This window comes from Aedes albopictus, chromosome 2 (genome assembly GCF_035046485.1).
Source record: "Aedes albopictus strain Foshan chromosome 2, AalbF5, whole genome shotgun sequence".
NCBI classification, from domain to species: domain Eukaryota; kingdom Metazoa; phylum Arthropoda; class Insecta; order Diptera; family Culicidae; genus Aedes; species Aedes albopictus.
In genome coordinates, this window is record NC_085137.1 from 180,493,943 (window position 1) to 180,505,972 (window position 12,030).

Genomic DNA, 12,030 nt, shown 5'->3' on the forward strand with positions numbered 1-12,030 from the left:
TATGGATTTTTACTATTGGATTTCGATGTCACTGGTGAAACTTCCAAAAAATATGTGTGGCGGTTATAAACGTCGGAATGAACTCTGTCCCTCAGAATATGTGTTTTCACACATAAATAAAATCATTGGATTTTTTGAGAGGTAGGACAATGGCCCACAGTATTTCAGGCGGAAATATATGCAATATTAGAATGCATATTATTATACCTGAGGAGAAAGTATAGGTTTGCAAAAATATGTATTTTCTCTGACAGTCAAGCGGCACTTAAGTCGCTTAATAACTACACTTGTAACTCAAAGCTAGTGTGGGAATGCATTCTGGCTTTGAAAAACTTATTCATACGCAATCGAGTCTACCTATATTGGATCCCAGGACATAGGGGTCTAGAGGGAAACGAGATTGCTGATGAGTTAGCCAGGAATGGATCTAATGAAAGGTTCATTGGCCCTGAACCCTTCTGCGGGATCTCAGACTGCTCTGTAAAATGGAACTGAACAAATATATGGTCAGTCAAACCACATCAAACTGGAATGCGCTTCTCCATACGAGCCAATCCAAAAGGATCGTAACGATAAACCCCAAGAAAACCCAACAACTATTAGGTCTCAACAAAAGGGATCTCAACATCTACACCGGTCTAATAACTGGCCGTCCCTTATTTTGCAAAAAATAGATATGTTATAAGTTCGTAAGTGGAAAATGATCGTTTTAGCTAAGAAACGATCGTGTCAAAATTTGAAGTCCATATCTCAAGGCTAAGTGGTCCCTCAAGGGGCCTAAACTTGTCAAAAATGGTATGGGACCAAAAAAACATGAAATTTTTTTCGACGAAAAAATACGCTACTCTACTAAAACTGGTAATTTTAGGACCCTAAAGGGCCGAAAATGTGCTAAGATTTGCGATATCTCTACTCGTTTTTGAGTTATTGGCAAAAAATGACCGAAAAATCAGCATTTTTGACCATTTTTTTAGATTTCGAAGGAAACCTACCCTATTTTGTTCAATAACTCAAAAACGAGTAGAGATATCGCAATTCTAAGCAAATTTTTGGCCCATTAGGGTCCTAAAATCACCGGTTTTAGTAGAATAGCATATTTTTTTTGTCGAAAAAAATTTCATGTTTTTTTGGTCCCATACCATTTTTGACAACGTTAGGCCCCTTGAGGAACCACTAAGCCTTGAGATATGGACTTCAAATTTTGACACAATCATTTCTTAGCTAAAACGATCATTTTCCACTTACGAACTTATAACATTTCTAATTTTTGCAAAATAAGGGACGGCCTACTGGACACTGCCCCTACAGATACCATCTACAAAAGATCGGAGCAATCCAAACCTCAAATTGCCGCTTCTGTGACGAGGATATGTTCAGAATGTTCAGATATGATATGATATGTTCAGAAAAATCCTCTATTTTTGTGCATATTCACTGTATGGTAAAACTGTAAGGTGAACAGCAAGAGCAAAAACTTATTTTTTCAAAATATTTTTTTTTGAGGGTAGATGTCTTCAGCAAAGTTGTAGAACAAGTAATTTCAAGTAACTTTGCTAAAGACCATATAGCTTGGACTTCATTTTTCGGAAGAAAATATAAAAGTTTTAAAAAACAACCTCAAAATCAGTTTTTTGTTCTTTTCCATGATTATATCGTAAAATTTGAACGTGATATTGTCGGGCCGCCACCAAACCGGACTTCGCACAATCAAGTCGCGACGCGACCCAACTCGCGACGTTTTTTAATCATGTCAAAAGTAGTGCGCATCCTTCCCGTTGTTGTCAGCAACACAGCGCACTAGATGCGAAACAGTTGCGACACTTGTAGACTAAGAAAATGGCAATTTTTGATTGAATGTCGGTCTTGATTCCAACCGGATAGACAATATGTTCTACAAGTTTGTAAATACTACTGAAATACACTATCCTGCCGAAGACACTAACTCTGTAAAATTGATAATTGCTCCAGTAAACCATTTTTTTGAAATTTTTTCACTATTTTCACTATTGAATATTTTTTGAATAAGCTTGGAATAAGCACTTTTTCGCGGCCGTGCTGTCAAAATTTCAATACTTCATTATGTCCAGAATAGACCAAAATAGACTTAACTATCGGGTCTGATAAGGCACTTTGATATCTGATGCTATTTTAAGGCGAAACTGGAAGCATTTCCTCATTATTTTGGTTTTTGATTTTTCATTAAATAACGAAGCAATATTTTCAAAATCGGTTTTCGTGCACATGTAGCGCATGGATCAAGGTATCTTCTGAATTTTTTTGTAGTGGAAAAAGTATTCCATTTTTGTAGAAACCATTTTTTTGTGAAATTTTATTCAAAAATGGTTTCTGCAAAAACGAAAAACATTTTCTACCTGGGAAAAAGTCAGGAGATACCTTGATCCATACTCCACATGTGCACGAAAACCGATTTTGAAAATATTGCTTCGTTATTTTATGAAAAATCAAAAACCCAAATAATGAGAAAATGGCGTTAAGGCGAAACTGGAAGCATTTTCTCATTATTTTCAAAATCGGTTTTCGTGCACATGTGGAGTATGGATCAAGGTATCTCCTGAATTTTTCCCAGGTAGAAAATGTTTTTCGTTTTTGCATAAACCATTTTTTTGTGAAATTTTGCTTAAAAATGGTTTCTGCAGAAACTAAAAACATTTTCCGTCTGAAAAAAATTCAGGAGATTCCTTGATCCATACTCTCCATCCCGCATAGAAAATAACATTTTGCCTTGAGGTCCAAACAGTAAATATCTTCTACCACATAGAGTCAGTTTACCACAAACAGTCCCCTTTACGTCCAACAGTATGGAACCTGAAGCGTTGGATTGTATAGCACGGTTTATATAACCCATATCAAAAAGTCACAATATGGTATGATGTCTGCTCATTGTTGAAAGATAATGTTGTAAGGAATAGTAGAAACATGAGTCCACATTCTGCCAAACAGTTGGTGCTTGAATTTCAACATCAAACTAACACATGCACACTTCACTATGTTTTACTCATAGGCAACAATATGGTAAACAGTTCCACACATTAGTTTGTGTGTGCGTCATTTATATTGAAAAAATGCGGCACGCTGTTTGTTTTGTTTTTCACAAAGTGAAAAAGAGGAGCGGGATTTGCTTTCAAAGATCCGCATTAATCGTGAAAATCGGTTGTTACATAGGATTCACCAGGAAATCCAGCTGCTCGAAAGGGTACTCCTCCTGTAAGTAATGGAAATTTTATGTTCATTTATTGATATAACCACTTCCAAACTCCTACAGAGGATCCGACAGCAGTCTGCAATCAGTCGATTTTCCATCCTATCTGGTCTGTATTCTTGCTGGGTGAAGTCTTCCGTGTTAGTTCTTCACCGGTATCGGAAATGCATTTTGCGAGGAATTGGTAAGTTTTTCCCCCGTAAACTAGACATTTTTCAAACATTTACAAATTTCCTTTCTGTTTTAGGACCTGTTTACAAGCCGGACGTGGGAGTCAATTCAAAGTTCCACAGCTACATTACCGTAGTATATGTCTTCCAGCAGCGAATTACCGTAAAAGCTGTCCTTCCCGTGCAGCTGCTCCTAATGGACTCGAGCATTACTGTTTCACACAGTGAAATCCGGATGCATAAGGACCTGATCCAGATCGACTCGACCCTGCCGGACGGGAAGCTCGAGAAGGAAACCCGCTTGAACAATTTCAATTTGTTCGTATCGATGTTTTACATATTTTGGCTGGCACCTACTTAGGGGTAAGATGAGTAAAATAATTTTGGGAATTCGATTTTATGGTGCTTGAATAAACACAATTCAATTATTTGAATATTGCGCTAGTTTTATTTTATATTTTAACTGCATCACAACTGTATATTATACTACCTTTGAACCATATTGCACAATAAAGCAACAGTTACATATACATTGCCAATTTTCATTTCGATTTTACAGTTTAACTGTTGTAGAACGGTTAGCTGAACAGTGAACTGGGCAAAAAATGGATAGTACATTGACCTTTTGACAAACTGTAAACGAAAAATTTTGTTCGAGAAAATTGGCGTTTTTTTATTGTAACATAACTTAACCGCCTATTCCCCATACTGTAATTTGCCCGAGAACCATCTGTCAAACTGTTGAATACATTCATGGTACTGTTGGTTTATTGTTGCTTTAGATGTTATACTATACTGTTGGGGTACTATGATATATGATTTCGAACAGTATGGCAAACAGTACTAGTATGGTTCATGGTTATGCGGGTTCATTATTTTATAAAAAATCAAAAACCAAAAAGTAAGGAAATGGATCCAGTTTCACCTTAATAGTCATTTTCAAAAAAATATTCACAAATCTCATACAACTTTTCGATATTATTTTTAGTTCATCCGAGTAGTATTTCTGAATAAGAAAAACACGTTAAATAAATGCAGGCTATTTCAATTGTTAGTGTTATAAATTTTTAACTAAAATTTTTAAAAGATGAAAAAGTCCATTTGAGTGATTTTCTCAATTCTCAAGAAGGCACAAAACCTCTTTAACTTTTCAAAAAATCGGAAAAGTATCCATAATCGAGCCGTGATCTTGATGCGGATTTGTCAAGGGATGAACCAAGGTTACATGTATACGACGAAGGAATTTTGAACATCAAGGGCAGGAATCGACCTAACGGACGCAGTTCTTGAAAACTGGAAAAAATAAATTTTAAAGAGTATCAAACAGCATAACCAATTTCAATAGAATATAAAGAATTTTCATCATGACGAAAGATTTACAACCTAGAATATCTCTAACAGTTAAAGGCTGTTTCAATCTGAATTAACAATGTTTCACTCGTTTTATTTTATTTTTTATTTTTAACACACAACTTTTAGAGGCGTTCATTATATTTTCGCCTTTTTATTTCTTTAACCGAAATTGTAATGTTAACATAGCAAAGGAAAAGAAAATGTTGCCATTATTTTAGTTGATTGATAAACATAAATAAAGAGAATTGCAATAAAAAAATTGATGAAAAACACGGTTTTTAATTGGTGTTAAAAATTCATCTAAAAATGTAATAAGCGTTATTTTTTGTCGGGTATTGAATGTAAAGTCAACCCCAGTGCAAGAAATGTAGACTATTTCAACAAGAATACTATTTGGACAAACTAGTAATGATGTCGAAAAGTTTTCGTGAGTTTTCAGTTCGTATTGAATGATTTGTATGAAATTTACGAATATTTTCTTTGAAAAATGACTCAGAAATCAAAGTGCCTTATCAGACCCGATTGTTAAGTCACTTTTGGTCTATTCTGGACATAATAAAGCATTGAAATTTTGACAGCACGGCTGCCAAAAAGTGCCAATTAAAAAATATTCAATAGTGAAAATAGTGTAAAATTTTCAAAAATATTGGTTTACAGGAGCAATTTTCAATTTTACTTTTATAAACGCAGAGCTTGGATTAACAACGTGTGGTTTATTGAATAGTTGGTTTGAGAATGACAAGAATAAGTAAAAGTCAAAGAAGCAGGATTGCTGTGATTGGTTTAACGATTGCTTCTGACTTCCGGGTTGCTACGTCATCACCCCCTCTCAATCGTTGAGCCCTAGATTCCTTCGCATCTCGTTGAGCCGTCCAGGGTCCAGGGACTTGGTGAAAACGTCAGCTAATTGTTCTTGAGTACCGACAGCCTTCACTTGGATTCGTCCTGCAGCAATATGATCCCTGATGAAATGGTGTTTGACATCTATGTGCTTGCTTCGTTTCGTTTCCAAATTGTTGGCCATGCCGATGCAGCCTCTATTGTCCTCAAAAATGGTTACTGGTGTCTTCGGATCTTTAATCTTCATGTCTTCAAGAACTCCGGCCAACCAAAGCGCCTCTGCAGTGGCTGCACTCAAGACGACGTATTCCGATTCACTTGAAGATATGGCCACCGTAGTTTGCTTCTTGCTGCACCATGAAACCGTTGATCCAAAAACTTTGAACACATATCCGGTTACCGATTTCCGGTCTTCATTATCAGCAGCCCAGTCAGCATCAGCAAATCCAATTAGCGGCTCGGTGTCTTGTCGTCGAAACTCCAATACGGCGTTGGCGCTTCCCTTCAGGTATCGGACGACTCTCTTTAAACTTTGCCAGTGCGATTCCATTGGGTTTTGTTGATACCGGCCTAGGTACCCGACTGGAAAGCATATATCCGGTCGGACACACAGCATGATGTACATTAGGCTGCCTAGCAGCTCCCTGTACGGTTTTCTTGTAGGTGTTCCATCTCGTTGTAGTTGCAGTCCTTTCTCCATGGGTGACTTCGCTGGATTACATTCAGCCAATCCGAAATTCTGCACGATCCTTGCCACATGCGCCTGCTGCGAAAGTTGAAGAGTTCCAGCTTCACGATTGTATGCAATTTTCATCCCAAGGAAGTGGCGTGCCTCCCCGCAGTCGGTCATACAAAAAACGGTTGAAAGTTGCTGCTTCAAACGAATGATGGACTTCAATTTCCTCCCCGCGATTAGTAAATCGTCGACATACAGGACAACGTATAGCTCATCTTCTTCATCGCTTCTGATGTACAAACAGTAATCGTGACGAGATCGGTGGAAACCCAGCTTGACCATTTGGCTGTTGAATTTCTCGTTCCAGCAGCGCGGTGACTGCTTCAGTCCGTATAATGACTTGAGGAGCTTACATGCCATGTTCGGAGGAGCCTGGACGCCTTCAGGGACTTCGATGTAGATTTCCTCCTTGAGTTCTCCATGTAAAAACGCAGTTTTGACGTCCAATTGGTGAAAATAGAATCGCTTGTGGACGCCTACCGCCAACACAGTCCGGATGGTTGATAGCTTGGCAACTGGTGCATACGTTTCTTCAAAATCCACACCTTGACGTTGTAGGAAGCCCTTCGCTACCAGTCGAGCCTTGTAACGTACGGCCTGGCCATTCTCGTCTTCCTTCACTCGAAATACCCACTTGGACTTTAGGGGCTTCACGCCGCGTGGACAGGACGTCATCTTCCACACGTTATTTGCCTTCATGGACCGTAGCTCATCATCGATTGCCTCCAGCCAGTTATCACGATCGCTCCGCCTTTCGATTTCGCTGAAGCACTTGGGTACATCTGAAGAATACGAGCCAACAGAAGTTGCTCTGTAACCAGTGAAAAAATTCAACAACTTACCGGGGAGCTTGCGCTCCCGTTCGCTGCGCCTCAACGTCGGTTGTCCTTCGGACTCGAGTTGTTCTGAATGCGAAGGGAGCGCCCCAGTATCATCCACATCGGAAACGTCTTCGTCATCAGTGAGGATTTCATCATTACGAGCTTCAATCAACGGCTCTTCAGTTTCGATATCGGTATCAGGTTCTTGGCGTCCTTCGATTAACGGTTCGTGTAGATCCTGAGTGACTTCCTCCGCGTGACTATAAGGTATAACGACTAGTGGACCATTTTCATCTTGTTCGCGGTTTTGTTCAAAGGGGTAACATGTTTCTTGAAACTTGACGTCACGAGCGATTGAAATTCTCCTCGCTGTTCTGTCCCATAGACGATAACCGTTCGGGGCATATCCAACCATGACCATTTCACAACTTTTGGCATCCAGTTTCTTCCTTCGCTGTCCGGGAATCCAAGAAAACGCCTTGCACCCGAATACACGGAGTTTCTCCAAGTTTGGCCTCTCGTTGTACCAGCACTCCGCCGGGGTTAAACTTCTCGATAAGGCAACGGTAGGACTTCGGTTTACCAGGTACACGGCAGTAAGTACAGCTTCTGACCACAACGCTTTCGGAACATGCGAATCAATCAGCATAGTGCGGACCTTCTCAACAATGGTTCGGTTGAACCTTTCCGCGACGCCATTTTGCTGTGGCGTATAAGCAACCGTTGGCTCGATCTGAATGCCTTTCTGCGAATAGAATTGCTTCTGGATGTTAGAAAGATACTCACGGCCTTGATCAATCGTTAACTTCGAAATCTTCAGATTGAATTTTGCTGTCACCAGCGCCTCGTATTCGCGAAAGCGGGCAAACACCTCCGACTTCCTTTTCATCAGGAACAGCATAGCAAAGTGGGTATGGTCGTCTATGAAGGAGACAAAGTACTTTGATCCATCCCACGCCGTCGGCTCGATTGGTCCGCAAACATCTGAATGGATTCTTTCCAATGGCCTCGATGACACAGGACGGGTTCCGTTAAAAGGTTCACGGCATTGTTTCCCCTTCACGCACGCGTCACAAAATTTCAGCTTGTCCGCCTTGAAATCAACACCATCTGCAAGGTTGTTACTTACAATCGATTTCATTCCTTGTTGACTCAAGTGTCCGAGCCTGCGGTGCCACAAATCGGTCGCTTCAGTTTGACACATATTCGCCGAAGTTACTGGGATGTCCACCTCGATCTCGTAAAGATTTCCTCTCAAATTCGCAGTAGCAATGACCTCGTTGTCCTTTTTGAGAACCGCTACGGAACCGCAGAAGATGACCACAACACCCGCCTTCACCAGTTTCTTCACTGACATCAGGTTGTCTCGTAACTCAGGAACAAAGAGTACATCCTTCATGATCAGCGGGGTGTTCTTGTTACTGCTTCCAGCGATAGTTCCCACAAACTTGGACACCAACGTTTCTCCGTCTTTTGCGACTTGAATTTCGATTGGTTGCTTGAGTCGGCGACTTTCCGAGAATACGGCAACATCATTCACCAGGTGGTCGCTTGAACCCGAATCGAGCTTGAAAAACAGCATACCGGTTCGTGGTTTCTCCGTCTTGCGACTTGCTACGAAACTGACCGCCTTCCGTTGATCCGCTGAATTAGCTTCACCGCCTTTCTGTCGACAATCTTTCTTCAGATGCCCTCGCTTACCGCACTTGTGACACTTGCCTTGAAACTTCGTTGGCTTCCGATTCTTTTCTCCAGAAAACGCTGCCAACTTGACATCGGCCGAGACTTCGTGACGTTCGGTTCGCTTGAGCTCCTCCGCCAATAAGCGTTGCTTCACGACCTCCAAACTCAGCTCTTCCTCAGGGATGTTTTCAAGTGCTGTCACCAAGGGGTCAAACGTATCCGGAAGGGTTTGGAAAAGCAGAATGACCAGGTCGGCTTCCTCGATTCTTGCGCCTGCAGTCTTCAACTGCCGGATCAGGTCTTCAAACACCAGGAGATGCGCCCTCACGGAATCACCGTCCTTGAGCTTCAAACGATTCAGTTGCTTCCTCACCAGGTTTTGAGTGCTGATCGACCGCTTCGCAAAAGTGTTCTCGAGCGCCTTCCACATTTCCTTGGCCGTACGCTTCTCACAGACAATCGCCAGACATTCGTTTGCCAAGAAACTGACGATGAACGACTTCGCCTTCCGATCTTGATCCTCAAACTTGATCTTCTCAGCCGGTGCTTCGGGTACATCCTCGGTAATCGTGTTCAAAACGCCCACGGAGTCCAAGAACATTTTGACTCGAAAGCTCCAGTGCTGAAAACCTGCACCACCGTCGAATTGTGGAATACCACACACAGCTTCTCTCGTAGAGGTGCCCATAACCTTTTATAAACGCAGAGCTTGGATTAACAACGTGTGGTTTATTGAATAGTTGGTTTGAGAATGACAAGAATAAGTAAAAGTCAAAGAAGCAGGATTGCTGTGATTGGTTTAACGATTGCTTCTGACTTCCGGGTTGCTACGTCATCAAATTTTACAGGGTTGGTGTCTTCGGCAAGATAGTGAATTTTAGTAGTACCTACAAACTTGTAGAACATATCACGTTAAAATTTTACGATATAATCATGGAAAAGTTCAAAAAAACTGATTTTGAGGTTGTGTTTCAAAACATTCATATTTTCTCTCCAATAATTAAGTCCAAGCTATATGGTGTCTTCAGCAAAGTTACTTGAAATTACTTGTTCTACATCTTTGCTAAAGACATCTACCCTCTAAAAAAATATTTTGAAAAAATATTTTTTTGCTCGGGTTCACCTTACAATTTTACCATACAGTGAATATGCACAAAATAGAGAAGATTTTTCTGAACATATCTTCCAAAGACACCTACACTCCCGTTCAAAAGTTTGGGGTCACCCCCTCAAAAACATGTCATTTTTTTAGGCCATATCCCCGCAAATTTGCATTCGAATTCAAAACCCTAGGTTTCATTCAAAAGATAATAAGTCATAGAAACTTTGAACATGATTTAAAAGAAACTTTTTAAAAAAAATTTGTATGTAAACTTAACCCAAAGTTGCCAAATTTTCTAAAAAATGAATATAAATTTACGGCAGTGTCGCTGGAAGTTGGGTCGACCAAATTTTAAGATGAGAGCGGTAATATGACCCATTTTCTATTAGCATTCAACTGCTTTTTACAGAACTTAGCAAAAAAATCTAGAAAAAAAGTTATTGAGTAAATTAATCCTTGATGTCATCGACCAAAAGTTTGGGGTCACTATCGTAAAACATGGAAAAGTGATTTGGTGATATCTTCGTCATCTATAGTTCAATTTTAATTATTTTTGGCTCATTTCAAAGATAATTAACTAAATTTACGATTAATGTCTTTAACTTAACGTATTTAACGATTTTTGTATATAAAAATGTTATGTAAAGTTAGCACATTTTACCACGCTTCAAAAAATGAGGGAACTTTACGTTAAGTTATAGTATGTAAATTTCAACAAATATGTGGGGTTCAATGTCTATGCAGTAAGTATCATTCATTTTGTTCCAAATAAGCCAAGAAGAATTAAAACTGAATGAAAGATGACAAAGATATCAACAAATCACTTTTCCATGTTTTACGATAGTGACCCCAAACTTTTGGCCGATACATCATTTTGAGGGGTGACCCCAAACTTTTGGTTGGTCGATGACATCAAGGATTAATTTTCTTAATAACTTTTTTTCTAGATTTTTTAGCTAAGTTCTGTAAAAAGCAGTTGAAAGCTAATAGAAAATGGGTTATATTACCGCTCTCATCTTAAAATTTGGTCGACCCTATTTCCAGCGACACTGCCGTAAGTTTATATTCATTTTTTAGAAAATTTGGCAACTTTGGGTTAAGTTTACATACAAAATTTTTCTTTTAAGGACAAGGTATTTGGAGTACATTGCTCAAAATTTCTAGAGCACCGCTTTTTAGAACCGTTGAACGGATTTGGATTAAAATGCATCACGCTGTTGACAACCACTGAACAATTAGCGTGATGCATTTTCATCCAAATCCGTTCAACGGTTCTAAAAAACGGTGCTCTAGAAATTTTGAGCTATGTACTCCAAATACCTTGTCCTTAAATCATGTTCAAAGTTTCTTTGACTTATTATCTTTTGAATGAAACCTAGGGTTTTGAAATCGGACGCAAATTTGCGGAGAATGGGCCTAAAAAATGGCATGTTTTTGAGGAGGTGACCCCAAACTTTTGAACGGGAGTGTATATACTAAACTGTCATCTAATGGCTCTTCGAGATTTTGATCGTCTTTTTTCAGGATGGTCCCACTGTGCCCCCCTCCCCCCTCTGTCATGCACTTTTCCTATACCCGATACACGTACAGTCGGAGACCGGCTGTAGGGTGTCGTAGACTGTAGTACTAGATTATTACTACAGTAAAACCTCCATGAGTCGATATTGAAGGAACCATCGACTCAAGGAAATATTATGGCTAAGGGGGTCGACACTAATCGATTTGGTTCAATTTTCATGCGATAAGACGTAATTTTATTTGATTATCCACACATTGTCACAATTATTTTCATTACATTTGATATCGAATCGATTTTATCGAATTTTCTCATTTTTCCAAGTTTTGGTCAGGTTTTGCGATTTTATGCTTTCCATTTTCATCAAAATCTATCAAAATGGCAAAAATCCGAAAAAATCGAATAAAATAAAAAAAAACACCGAAAATCGCCCAATGCCGGTTAAAATCGCTCAAAATCCTTCAGTTGTTAAATCAAAACAAGTTGTGTGTCGAATCCACAGTTTCAAGATCAACTGCTATGGACTATATCGGGAATGAAGGTGAGTTCTCATTGAAATAAGATGCAGAAAGAAAGCATTATTGTTTTA

General features: G+C 39.5%; 1 long non-coding RNA gene across 1 annotated transcript; it reads left to right on the forward strand.

Moving 5' to 3' along the window:
* The first annotated feature begins 2,734 nt into the window (after positions 1-2,734).
* Positions 2,735-3,824, forward strand: LOC115259949 (uncharacterized). The gene is made up of 3 exons (XR_003894335.2): positions 2,735-3,225; positions 3,284-3,404; positions 3,468-3,824. It is a non-coding gene; the product is annotated as an uncharacterized LOC115259949 (long non-coding RNA).
* The last annotated feature ends 8,206 nt before the right edge of the window (positions 3,825-12,030 follow it).